This window comes from Rhinatrema bivittatum, chromosome 7 (genome assembly GCF_901001135.1).
Source record: "Rhinatrema bivittatum chromosome 7, aRhiBiv1.1, whole genome shotgun sequence".
Classification (NCBI taxonomy): Eukaryota; Metazoa; Chordata; class Amphibia; order Gymnophiona; family Rhinatrematidae; genus Rhinatrema; species Rhinatrema bivittatum.
In genome coordinates this window covers 10,683,992-10,698,452 of record NC_042621.1, presented here as the reverse complement: position 1 = coordinate 10,698,452, position 14,461 = coordinate 10,683,992, and the positions used below count along the sequence as shown (strand labels likewise).

At 46.3% G+C, this 14,461-nt stretch overlaps 1 long non-coding RNA gene across 1 annotated transcript; it reads right to left on the bottom strand.

Annotated features, from left to right (window-relative positions):
- Window positions 1-205: 205 nt before the first annotated feature.
- Window positions 206-10,359, bottom strand: LOC115096094. The gene is made up of 2 exons (XR_003857960.1): window positions 10,278-10,359; window positions 206-1,115 (listed from the first exon to the last, which is right to left on the bottom strand). It is a non-coding gene; the product is annotated as an uncharacterized LOC115096094 (long non-coding RNA).
- Window positions 10,360-14,461: the final 4,102 nt, after the last annotated feature.

Below are 14,461 nucleotides of genomic sequence, written 5' to 3'. Positions count from 1 at the left end.
AGAAACTACTTGTACTTTACATCAGGCCTCTTTATTGCAGGTTCTCAATGTTGTATGTGCGCTGAATGGTTGTGGATGCAACTTCACATAATAATAACTCTGAAACTGTTTCCTGCACAAGCAACTGCAGTCAGGATTTCTTCCCAAGGCAAAAATATATTTTTGATTCAGTTAGACCTGAACTGAGATCTTGGGTCATAAGCCATCATTTGCAACTGTTCAGAGAATTTTATTTCTACAGTTTTATATCCCATCCCAGCATAGTTTAGTCCGGTCAACACAGCAATGGTCCTTGGCCTGGCAGCCGTCCTCTAGGGCTTCCTCCAGAATCTTATAAACTTGGGCTCTAAATTCCCCCCACTAGGTGTCGCCGTTGCAGAATGATGAAGACTCTCTTGGTTCCCCAGCATCCCTGGCCAGGGCTGGTCCAGGAGGCAGAAGAGCTGACCGGGAATGGAACCCAAGTCCTTCACATAGCAGCACCCAGCAATGCCACTCTGCCACTGGGCTGGCCCTCAGCTCTATGCCAGGTAGCTTTTATCATATAAGAATCTAACTGCCTGTATGTTTGGCAAGAGGACAGTGAAGACCAGAGGAGCAGTGCCAGGCATGGGCTACATTAACTTACTAATAAATGTCATGCTTGTTAGGTGTTTTTAGTGTTTAATGTTAGTGATTAAAAATAACTGGCAGCCAGGAAAACTCCATCTGTAGTAGAATGGTTCAGTTTGATTTAACTGAATGGTGCCACCCCCCGCCTCTCCCTGGCACCTCTCTGGGATGTGGCAGAGCCTTCTCCAGTAGCTGCTGGTCTGGTAAGTGACTGTGCTGCGTCTGCTGAGTAATCTTTGGTTTCATCCTCTGGAGATTGCCTCCGTTTGTGGTGTCATTGTGTAACCTTTGGCAGAAATTAGTTCACTAGAGTCGATCTATTTTATTCTTCTTCTCGGCAGCTGGAGCCATTTCCAGTAAAGAGGGTGTTGGAATTGAGTTTTCCTCATGCGGGTGTCTGATTTCACAATTGCTCGTCGTTCTGCAGAATTCCAAGGTGTGCAGAAATTTATACTCCTGGAGCAAGCATCCATGGGATGGAGCTGAAGATCCCTCGAGCTAGCCTGAAATCACAGTAAGAAGAGAAAAGAAAAGCCACTTTAGGGTGAATGTCTATTCTTCAGCCAGCTGGATAAACAAGGGAAGCATAACTGGAAATGTCTGAAACAAAAATGACAATTAAATAAGCTTCTTCATTCAAATCCCTTATTTAGGAAAACAAGATTGGCACAGCGGGAATTTATAAGTTAACTCAAGTAAATGAAATCTCTCTACAGAGCAGGGTCTTGTGTTTCCAGTGAAAGGAGCGTAGCTCTGGAACGTTAATCATAGATATATTGAGTTCATCCAATGAAAAGGTATACCTGTAACTTATTAACTGACCCTTATTCTACACGATAGAAGACAGATCTCAATAGCCATGTTGCTGGAAATTTTTTTTTTCAGAATGTGGAATATTTTGGGCTGGCTCGATGCCATATGGAAGATCCCTGGTTCAGGCCCTGAATCGGGTCTTCTGCTTCCTGGACCAGCTGAGACTACTGATGCTGCAGAGTTAGTGCTCACAACCCCTCCCCCCAGGGGGGGGGGGGAGTAGTGGTCATTGCTTAACGGCGATACCTAGTGATCAGAGTCAGGGTTCATGCTTGTGGGTTTCCAGGAGTCCTGGTGCATGACCTCATGCTCGGTATTCTTGCTGAATGAGCCAGACTAGCTATTTGGAGGGCAGATATAAAATAAAAGTCTTCAGGTTTGAATGAATACGCATGGTGTCAGAGAGAACGTGGAATATTTTAGTTGGAGAACTCAACCCTTGTTTATCGTTATCTTTATTAAAATGTATTAATCACCTAAGAACTAGGCGATATACAAAATAAAAATATACACAAGAATTCAATCAAAACATGTACAGACAACATATCAACATGTTAAAAATTCTTAACAAGTTAGTAACATACAAAATGAACAATTAATAGAATGCCTGCCTGAATAGCCATGTCTTTAGTGACTGCTTAAAGGTCTTTAGATGTCTGCCAATTGAAGCGGTTCAGGGAATGTATTCCAGAGAGCCGCGGCAGCGATCGGAAATGCACGGTCTCTCGTATAGCTGAGCCTGGCATGTGCAGGTGAGGGTGCATCTAGCAGGCCCCTCTGCGAGGAGCGAAGTTGGCAAGAGGGACAGTACAATCACAAGGCGTTGCACCATGGGGTGACAGCAGAAATTAATTGAAAGTGATCACTGCAACCTTGTATTTATAACGCTCAGCTGTGGGGAGCTAATGTAAGTCAATGAGGCCCGGGGTAATATGTTCCTGTCTTTTCGTGCCAATGAGACGCACAGCAGCATTAAGAAGCAGTTGGAGAGGTTTTAGATTAAGGGCTGGTAAACCCAATAAGACAGAATTACAATCGTCCAATATTGGAAGGATAGAAGCCCCTACTACGATTTGAAAAACAATGTGGCTGAGAGGGCTGACCCTTGTGGCAGCCCAATTGGCAACTTGGACCAATCAAAAAATGTATTCTTGCTCAACTTTTATGAAACGATTTGAGAGAAAAGAGGATAACCAGTGTAGAACTGTCCCATATATACCACATTTACGCAGGCGATGTAAAGACTCGCGTGATCGATGGTATTGAATGTGGCTGTAATGTCTAGGGAAACAAGAATATAACTGTTTTCAGAATCTAGAAGGGATAGTATTAACAATTTGGCACTAAAAGATTTTCTGTCGCCATACTGGTGGGGATCCAAGATCTGTTTGTTTTCGATGTAATCAGTCAGTTGAATAAGGGCACAGCTCTCTATCAGTTTACTCAGGGCTGGAAGGGAGGAAATGGGCCTATAATTGTTACGATCGGATGAGTCCAGATTGGGTTTCTTTAAAAGGGGTTTGGCAGATGCTTTTTTTCAGATCATTTGGCAACACCCAACCTACAGCTCGATACTGTAAGGCCGCGGTAGAAACAGTGCGGCAGTGTCAGGCGCACCCTCGTTCCCCGCACGCACAGTTCTCTTCACTAACTCCCCGATACTCTCTTCTAATTGCATGCAAATGCATGCCGCAGCTGCGAAGCCTTAGGCAGGCGTTAGGACCGCGCAACCCATTTTACTGTATAGAGCGCCTATACAGTATCCTGGGTTCGCGGGCCTAACGCTTCACGGCCGCGCTGGTATCTGTTATTTCAAATGACATTTGAAATAACAGATACCAGATGTTCCCCGATGCTCAGCAAACTTTCCCCCAGCCCCCGCTTACCTGCCCTGGCCCCGTCCGGTCTCCGGTCCAGCCCGTCCGGTCTCCTGCAGCCCCGTCCGGTCCCCTCCTCACGAAGCAAAAAAAAAAAAAACAAAACCCGAAAAAGTAGCAAGGCTCGGGCCTGCTACGGTAGTCCCTTCTCCTCTCCCTGCGATTCTCCTCCGTGCGATCCTCCCCTCCCCTCCTCTCCGTGCGATTCTCCTCTCCTTGCGATCCTCCCCTCCTTGCGATCCTCCCCTCCTCTCCGTGCGATTCACTTCTCCGTGCGATCCTCCGCGCCCCTCCTCTACGTGTGATCCTCCCCTCCCCTCCTCTCCATGCGATTCTCCTTTCCGTGCGATTCTCCCCTCCGTCCCTTCTCCCCTCTCCTCTCCGTGCGATTCATCCAGGCAGAGGCTCCCTCTGCCTGGATGAATGGCCGTGCGATTTCAGCGCTCAAGGCAGTCACGGCATGTGACTGCCTTGAGCGCTGAAATCGCACGGCCATTCCTTCACTGCCGTGCATTCATCCAGGCAGAGGGAGCCGGAGGCCGTTTTCGCCGCTGGCTCCCTCTGCCCGGATCCCGCCGCCTGTCTGAGACTATCGCGCGTCCACCCGCCCCCGCCGCCGCTTGGAACAGGCGCCCACCCGCCCGCGGCCTAGATTTTACACGCGACCACTCGCTCCCCGGCTCCCGCCGCCGCCCGCCTGGACCCACGCGGCCCTCCAACAGGTATTTAAAAATTTTTATTTTTTTTTCTGACAGGTTTTATGTGTCCCACAGCATTACATTTTCTCGATCATCTCTGTATCGCTTTTTTTTTTATTGTGTTTTATTGTGTTTCAGTATTTTAAGTGATGTCGATGGGTTTGCTACAAGACTCACAGTCCTAACACCTACTAGGGGGAGGCGGTAAACTAACACGTTAAGGCCGTGGCAAAACAGCGGGTTACTAAGGAGATAATATCAGCGCCCGTTACAGTATCGGAGGGGAATAGCTAATTCCTTCATTATACAGCTAATTCGTTCATTTACATGCTGGGTGCGGAAAGGGTTATGAGTCTATTTTAGGAAGCGCTAAGGACGCGTGAAACTGGAGACTGTATCGCTGGATGGCCTTACTCGTCTGTATTCTGCGCTCCCAGCACGTTACAGATGGGAAATCTTCAACCGCACGTTACTGTATCGACCTGTCTGTAAGCAATGCAAACACAATCAAGAAATATAAAACATTAAACATACCAATAAAAAGAATGTCAAATCTGCTGATAAATTCAGACAATTAAAAACATATAAAAATGTTTAAAATATTACCAAACACTAATAAAATATTTCAAAACAGCAGATAAATCACATCCAATAATTAAAACTAACAAGGATAAAAAAAATCTCTCACTCTCCATACCTGGGAACTTCAAATTTCCAGTCCTCCTGAGACTGTCGTAGATTGGAGGAGGGTGCACAAACATTAACTTCTCTCATACACATATATACAGGTACTCTCACACATGCACATGTGCACGAGCACTCTCCTTCATAGACACACACATACACATATAAACACACAAAACCCCTCTCATACACACACACATACTACCCCTACCCCCTCATACACACATATACACACACACACACACACACCACCCCCACCAACCTCTCATACACACACCACCCCCACCAACCTCTTATACACATATATACAGGTACTCTCACACATGCACATGTGCACGAGCACTCTCCTTCATAGACACACACATACACATATAAACACACAAAACCCCTCTCATACACACACACACACTACCCCCACCCCCTCATACACACATATACACACACACACACACACCACCCCCACCAACCTCTCATACACACACCACCCCGACCAACCTCTCATACACATATATACAGGTACTCTCACACATGCACATGTGCACGAGCACTCTCCTTCATAGACACACACATACACATATAAACACACAAAACCCCTCTCATACACACACACACACTACCCCCACCCCCTCATACACACATATACACACACACACACACACCACCCCCACCAACCTCTCATACACACACCACCCCCACCAACCTCTCATACACATATATACAGGTACTCTCACACATGCACATGTGCACGAGCACTCTCCTTCATAGACACACACATACACATATAAACACACAAAACCCCTCTCATACACACACACACACTACCCCCACCCCCTCATACACACATATACACACACACACACACACACCACCCCCACCAACCTCTCATACACACACCACCCCCACCAACCTCTCATACACATACACACTGTTGCGGCTCCCGGCCGCAACAGGCCTCGGTCGGTGCCCCCTACCTTCGCTGTTGCTGGCCGCAGCCCTGCACGGAGCACCCCGCTCCGCGGCAGGACGACCGCGGCCTTACACGTGGCTGCAAACGCCGTCCTCTTCCGACCGGCGGGGCTTTCCCTAGGCGTGCGCAAGCGGGAGATTCCGCCCTTTAAAGGGGCCGCGCCGGGAAACCTCGGCCCGGCCCCGAGAGATGACATCACTCCAGAGGGGTATTTAAACCCCACAGCAGTCTCCAGCTCTTTGCCTTTGCAACAGGTCGTCTCCTCGGAGTGCTGGTTGCTGTTCCAGAGGTCTCTCGTTCCTGTTCCTGCCTTGATCCTAATCCTGGATCCGTTCCTGCTCCTGCTCCAGTCCTTGAGTTCCTGAGTCCTGTCCTGGCGTTCCAGTTCCTGCTTTCCTGCCCGTGCCTTCGTTCCTATCTCCGGCCTCCTCCTCGTCCTCCAGTTCCTGTGATCCTTTCCTCGCCTTCATCTCCTGGTTGGACCTCGGCGTGTCTTCTCGTCTCTGCCTGCCTGCTGCCCGTCTCGACCCTTGGCCTGGTACTTCGTTCTTGTCAGTCTGCTGCCTGCCCCGGATCTTCGGATTGGGCTCCGTTTCGCACCTCCGCTGCCTGCCCTGACCCAGACCTCTGGCCTTATCTTCATCTTCAGCTTCACCGTCTTCAACGAGGCACCCGCACCTAAGACCTGCCGGTCCCGGCACCCAAGGGCCCAACCTGTGGGGAACGAGGGCTGGTATAATTGAAACTCCTACCGGGTTGTCCTTAGTAGCTCCACCTGCCGGAGGCGAGAGCCATTGGGGGCAATCCCTCAGTGGTGACATCATCACTCGTCCCGGCCCAAGGGTCCACAACCATAACACACACACACACACACCACCCCCACCACCCTCTCTTACACACACACACACACACCACCCCCACCACCCTCTCTTACACACACACACACACACACACCACCTCGATCCCCGGGACTCTGGGCTGCAGCCGTCGCGCTTTACCGCTCTCTCTCTCTGCCATGCTGCACTCTGCGCCAGCACCGCCATGGGACCTTTCTTTTGCCGGCAGGGAGAAACCCTGCCAGCATTGTCACAAAGCTGTGCTGCTGTGGGATGCCGAGAACTATCTTGTGCAGGCAGGGAGACCAGCACATCATAAAGCCTCGCCGCTGCAGGACTCTGGGACCTAACATTTGCTGGCAGGGAGCACAGCCGCTGCACGCTGGGACCTTTCTTTTGCTGGCGGGGAATGGGAACCCCACCAGTATGTCGCCAGAGTTTGCCTGCATGAAGAGTGAGGCAGCTGTGGCAGGAAGGTTTCAGGGGGCAATTTTGCCACCTCAAAATCTTGCCGTCTGAAGCGGCTGCCTCATTATAGAACCACCCCTGGTAGGAGTCACTTCTTGTTCCCTCTCCCCTCTAGTCAGTAGGCAGAGCAGAGCCTGGGGAACCATAAAAGCAGCAGACTGTGTCACCTGCAATCATAAGAACATAAGAAATTGCCATACTGGGTCAGACCAAGGGTCCTTCAATCCCAGCATCCTGTTTCCAATCCAGGCTACAAGTGCGATCCCTATTGCGAATGCCGGTATAGAAAAACACTAAATAAATAAATAAATATAAAATAAATAAGTACCCAAACACCAAGTAGATCCCATGCTACTGATGCCAGTAATAGCAGTGGCTATTTTCTAAGTCAGCTTGATTAATAGCAGGTAATGGACTTCTCCTCCAAGAACTTATCCAAACCTTTTTTAAACCCAGCTACACTAACTGCACTAACCACATCCCCTAGCAACAAATTCCAGAGTTTAATTGTGCGTTGAGTGCCCCCTAGTCCTTTTATTATCCGAAAGAGTAAATAACCGATTCACATTTACCTGTTCTAATGATTTTAAACACCTCTATCATAGCCCCACTCAGCCATCTCTTTTCCAAGCTGAACAGCCCTAAACTCTTTAGCCTTTCCTCATAGGGGAGCCATTCCATTCCCTTTATCATTTTGGTCGCCCTTCTCTGTACCTTCTCCAGTGCAACTATATGTTTTCTGAGATGCGGTGACCAGAATTATACACAGTATTCAAGGTGCGGTCTCACCATGGAGCGATACAGAGGCATTATGACATTTTCTGTTTTATTCACCATTCCCTTTCTAATAATTCCCAACATTCTGTTTGCTTTTTTGACTGCTGCAGCACACTGAGCAGACGATATCAATGAATTATCCACTATGATGCCTAGATCTTTTTCCTGGGCGGTAACTCATAATATGGAACCTAATATCGTGTTTCTATAGCATGGGTTATTTTTCCCTATTTACAACACCTTGCACTTGTCCACATTAAATTTCATCTGCCATTTGGATGCCCAATTTTCCAGTCTCGCAAGGTCCTTCTGCCATTTATCACAATCCACTTGTGATTTAACTATTCTGAATAATTTTGTATCATCTGCAAATTTGATTACCTCACTCGTCGTATTCTTTTCCAGATCATTTATAAATATATTGACAAGCACTGGTCCAAGTACAGATCCCTGAGGCACCTCACTGTTTACCCTTTTCCACTGAGAAAAATGACCATTTAGTCCTACTCTCTGTTTCCTGTCTATCGACCAGTTTGTAATCCATAAAAGGATATTGCCTCCTATCCCATGACTTTTTAGTTTTCTTAGAAGCCTCTCATGAGGGACTTTGTCAAACGCCTTCTGAAAATCCAAATACACCTTTATCCACATAGTTATTAACCCCTTCAAAAAAATGAAGCAGATTTGTGAGGCAAGACTTCCCTTGTGTAAATCCATTCTGTGTTCCATTAAAACATTTCTTTATATATGCCCTGTGATTCTGATCTTTAGAATAGTTTCCACTAGTTTGCACTAGAGTGGTGGGAGGGTTGTGGATAAGTGGAGGCAGGCTACAGCACCAGTCAGAAAGGGGTAAGCTAGGAGAAAGTGCCTATGCAGTGTTGGGGAGGCTTCTGTATGAGGTGACTGCACTGAACTCTGAGAGAAGCAGCTGGCTCTGGAACCAGTGAGTCTCTTAGAGAATGAGATTGGGAAAGAGAGGGGGGCTTCTGCAGAATGGGGAATGGCTGGCAGCAAGCAAGAACTTTACACCATGAAGCAGCTGAACTGGACTGGGGGCACTCACTGTCAGGCCAATATAGTACAGTGCGCTCCATTTAGCCGCGCGTTTTCAAAGCGCTAGCTTTACCCCTTATCCGGTAAGGGGTAATAGAGTTTTGAAAACGCGCGGCCAAACCCCCAAAACTAATAGCACCCGCAACTTGCAAATGCATGTTGACGACCCTATTAGTTATTCCCGTGCGATCCAGAAAGCAAAATGTGCAGCGAAGCTGCACATTTTACTTTCAAACATTAACGCCTGCCGGCGCCGGGGAAGTGAACAGAAAAGCAGAAAAAACTGCTTTTCTGTACACCCTCCGTCTTAATATCATAGCGATATTAAGTCGGAGGCCCCAAAATTTAAAAAAGTTAAAAATTAAAAAAAAAAAAAATGTAAAATTGGCCCGCGGGTCGCAAGACGAATGCTCAATTATACCGGTGTCCGTTTTCCAAACCCGTGGCTGTCAACAGGTTTGAGAACCGATGCCGGCAAAATTGAGCGTCGGCTGTCAAACCCGCTGACAGCCGCCGCTCCTGTCAAAAAAGAGGCGCTAGGGACGCACTAGTGTCCCTAGCTCCTCTTTTTACCACGAGCCCTCATTTGCATACTAAATTGTGCGCACAGGAGAGTGGCCTGTGCACGCGTCGGGAGAGTGGGTGCTCGCCTCGGAGCGCCAGCTCTCCCGCGGGTTTTACCGTATCGGCCTGTGTGTGAGCACATAAGCAGCAGTACAGCAGTAGTATGTCAGAGAGTGAGCGACACATACACCCATACACACTTTGTGAGAGAGTATGTGTGTGGGTATCTTTGTCTCTGACACACTCACCCACACACTCTAGAAAGAGTATGTGTATTTGTGGTTGTTAGTGGGTATGTGCCAATAAAGTTTCTGCAATCTAAAAAAATCTGTTTGGGACGGAGCATGTGTGTCTGATACTGGCATGCAGGGTCAGACCAAGAATCCAGAATATATCTTTGTGGATGGAGCGGGGACTGCAACTCTGCTCACCCATTGTCTCTAGAAAGTATTAAACTTCCTAGTTATTTAGAAAAGATGAAGTTTATTTTAGCTCAGTTCTGCTGGGTTCCAGGGTTGACTTTGTGTACTTTCGGGAGCTGTTGATACAGGTACTGCAGGGAAAGTGCATGAAGTCGTCAGATACCCCATGGGCCAATTTTGAAAAAAATCCCCCCCCCTCCCCGGGCCAATGTTTTCCTGCAATCCGTCCCTGAATACATTTTATTTTGGTCGGTTCAATAAAAAGAAATGACAGTCTCCAACCCATTGCGTTTTTCCTGGCATCTGCATGGAACAAATACTTTTGATCCATTCTGAATCTCTATGAAAAAGAGCAGATCTCGCAAAGCTCTTTAAAATTTCCCTGACTGGTTTTTGAAAGCTCTTAGAATAAAATAAGAGTGGCCAAAAAAACAGGTTATTACCCAACCATTAAACAGCGGTCAACATCGGCACCCCTCCCCCCCCCCCCCACCCCTACCAACCAAAGAACAGCTGCCTTCCTTAGCAACCTGGGCGGGTCCCGACGAGAAGCTGAGCTCCGCATTGGATAGAGCCGGGTGGGCGGTGCTCAGCTGCCCTCTTCCCAATCTCGCATTTATTTCTAATGTCGTTCTGCGCATGTGTGAGCCCGTCCTCTGTCAATCTGCACGTGCCACCCGGTTTATTATGTAAATAGAATCGTGACGTCGAAGCGAGGGGCGGGGCCGAGCTTTCGGTCTGCGAGGTGATTTGCTGCTGGGTGGGGGTTGCGCGTAGCTCGTGTGGAAGACTTAGGTTTGACTTCCTGAGCGTGGTGGAACGGCTGAGGTGGAAGCGTTCAAAAGTGGCTGCTGATCCTGGTCAGATGCTGACTAATTATGTCAAGGAGGTAAGACGGTTTCCTCCTTTTGCACGTGCCACGAACTAGCTGGTAGGTAATACTTGCTGCCCCACGAGACGGAAACTGATTTTTAGGTCTGGTTTTGCTCTATAAGCAGTCTTGCCTTTCTTAGGAAGCGCAATAGGGAAATCCTAGAACTACCAGTCCCTGCATGCAACTGGGTAAAACCAGGACTGGATCATCCTGATATGAAAATTTGGGGCTAATTGGTATTTCCCAAGGCTGGTTTATTAGCTGTTTTCTTTATTATGATCTATCATGATATGCAGTTAAATGGTAGGTTGGTTAAAATTTTTCTTATTCTCCATTGCCTGCCATTTCATTGCTACCCAGGAAGGAGGCTGGACTGCAAACGAAATATAACACAAGACTTAAATGAGTCTGATGGGGGGGTATAGGTTCAGTTTGAGATATTGTTGGGTGAGCAAGATCAGGAAATGTTGTTTTTTCTAAATTCATCCATATTTCTTGTTACCAACATTGTAACTAATGATTCAATGGCTTTATAGTTAAAGATAGCAATCATTTAACGTTTATACTGTATATTAATTAAAATACAAATAGAAGAGGGAAAATCTTTAAACTCCTGCCAATTAACTAGAAAAACCCGTAGAGCTAGATAAAAGAAAAAAGTAAAGGTTACTATTTTATAAAACAAATTACAAATAAAGCATGAAATGAAAAATACCAAGATATAATTTTCTAAAATGTGAGGAAATGGGAATCATATAATTCACCATAGTAATTATATTCCCCCTAAAAAGTTACTGGAAAAAAATTACTTACTACGTTACTTTTGTTAATATTGTTATTGAAACAAGACTAAAAGAGAAAAAATCCTCATACTTAGATGCTAATATTGAATGAAACCAGGAAAGATCATACATTTCAGCATTCATATATCCAATGCACTGTTACATAAAGCTTTATTTGATACTCCCATCTTCCAACATGTTTCTCATCAAAGATATGATTTTAACATTGTACTTGCAAATGCAAAAATTGTAACTTGTGATCTTTATATGGTTTCATTGAAGATGGACACTTAAATGTGTGGTTTCCTTTGCGTTTTCTTCTTTCATCACTTGTATAAAAATATTTTGAGTAATACTTTTTTTTTTTTTTGTAGGGATATACAATTACAGTTGATAAATACCCCATGACTTTACTGTTATATGACAGTGTTCTTAAAATATAGATGGAAAATATGTTGGTAATTTTTTTTGTTTCAGAACTAAAAAAAAAACACAAAACAAAAGTCACCTTTACTGTTTTGTTTAACCCAGCTCTGTCATTGTTTCTTTCTATTAATTAATCCTTCTAGTCTGTGCAAGATGAGTTGAGTGCATAGCTAATTATAATCAGAAGGCTCCTTGGAGATGAGGTCATTTTGAGTGCGATTCATCACATCTGATACTCAGGGGGCGGGCTCTTTGGATGACTCACATGAAAGGTTGATATGTGGTCTAAAAATAACCCGCAGAATGATAATTAGGCATGAAAAGGTTTGGGGGACAGGCAAGTGTATTTGCCCTGTCCCCACTCCCCCCCCCCCCCCCCCCCCCCCCCCACACACACTTCTCAGTAGGAAGAGAGCAGCACTCTTCCTGGCTTTTCATCCACTGCCTGCCCACGCTTACACAGGGCTCCCCTCGCCCTCCCCGAGTTTGTCCCTGCTTCCCAGTTCTTTATTTTTTTTTCTCCATTGTGCTATATTAAACTGGAGTAGTGTTCTGTATCTTTTCAGTCTCTCAGACACCCACTCAGTGGCACAGTTATTGGCACTTCACTTGTTCATTCATCTAGGATCTGTGCTGTGGCTTGCTCTCGAGGAAATAAATTACTGTTCTGTCCTTCAAAATGATTAGCTGAATGTCAAACACACAACTGTGCCGAGCAGTCTCTTAATCTTTCAGCTGAAGCTGTATTTCAGTCTTGAAAGGTTAAATCGCAGGCAGAAAAGAAACGCTCAGCATGGGCTTCATCATGTGGGGGGTTATTAGGGGGTGTGTAGGAGACACATTTTGGGGTCTGACCTCATTGTAATTGTGGCAGGCACCTTTTAAAAAAAAAAAAAAGAAAGCTGCTGTCTATTTTACAGCTCACGGTGTCAGCTGCTCAGTGTAGAGCTGCTGATGAATAATATAAAATATGATAAGCCATAAAATATGTGACATCAATCTGGCCTTGAAAGATATACCGACTCCCTGTCATCATGTAGATAAGATGCTTTGTTAGTACAATTAATAAAGAAGGGTCCATGTTTTAATACCTGCTTTCTCTTTTTTCTTTCAGGTTTCAAAGGAGAGGGTGATTTAAAAAACTGTAATAAAATCAGTACTAAAAGCGTGATCTCTGACATCTCTTTTTTGTTGTTGTTTTTTTGTATTCTCTCCTCCTTGGGCTACAATGAGGAACTTGAGCTCACGTTAGCATCCTTCCTCCACGGGAAGGCTTCAGTCGCACAAGGTCCTGGGGATTCTTCTGTAGTGCAAATTGATTGTGACTCTTTTTTTTATTTGAGCTAATAAGGTTACCTTTTTCCACTGTGACCAAAAATATTGCAGCCGAAAAGAAGACTGTGAGCAGAACCTCTTCACCGGACCCAGAGGGGAAACCGTTTAAACAGCAGGTTGAAGCCTGCAGAGTTTTCCCAGAAAGGCACAAAGATTATATTCCGAGCAGCATGGGATTGGAGAGGCATTTTTTCCAGTGGAGTCACTAACTGAGACAATTAAGAAATGTAAGGGGATGTAAAAAGAAGGCAACTTCTCTGTCGCGAAGACCTGTGCCTCTGAAGCCCATTGTGGCCTGGTTCGGTAGAGGCCTGCGTCTTCATGACCACCCTGCTGTAGTAGGTGCTTTGGAGCTTGGTGTGCCGGTTCTGCCTGTGGTGCTTCGCCAAAGAAAATGGGCACCCTAGTCATCTGGCTGTTGTGGGAAACAGAAAATACCAGCTGTGCCATGCTTTGGGTCGGCTCATCCAGCAGGTTTGGCAGGCCTAGTGTCTTTCGGTCAACTCTATCGTGTCCAGGAACTGAGATCTATTGCACTTGAAATAAGAGCAGGTATCTTGATTGTGAATGTAGCATACGAGCCTTGGATTGGATGACTTGATATTTCTGTCCCTGACAGTATCTCTCTGTTATTCACACAGCTTCTACGAGCCTCACTCAGTAAGTACAGGAGGCATAGGAAGAAGCTAAGTTGACTTAAGAATTATTGCAACGACAATCTATGAAATTTTATATCGTGTGTGTCTGTGTTTTGTATTTTACATCCTCATGATACTGGGGAAACTTTTAATAAAAAGGCTAAAAGCTCAGGTGAGGGGCTGAGGAGGTAGTTTTTCCCTAGACAGGCCTCGTGTCCAGTTGCCCATGTTAATATGGTGCCAGGCTCACTTTGTGAGCAGGCCATGGGAGGGAGGGGGGGGGGGGGGTTAGTGTGATTGGATCTCCATTCAGATAGTGTAGGTCTGAGCATGGTTTAAATTTTAAACCATGGTGGACTGGGAGCTGATTGGCTCCTGGGGGGCTTTGCCTGTAGGGAATGTCAGGAGTTCTGGGTCTTGTGAGGTGGGCCAGAGTTTACTTACTCTGCCATCTCAGTTGCATCATGGTTTGCGGCGCAGTCTTTCTGGTCCAGTTTGCAGTCTGCTGGGTTGTGTTATGGAGTCGGAGGAAGTGGCTGTGGTGGCTGAGGATGTCGTGGAGGAGCGCAGGTTCCTAACTGCAGCAGCCAGGAGTCGTGCTGAGATGAGTGTCTCTGCAGGACCTGCTGGGG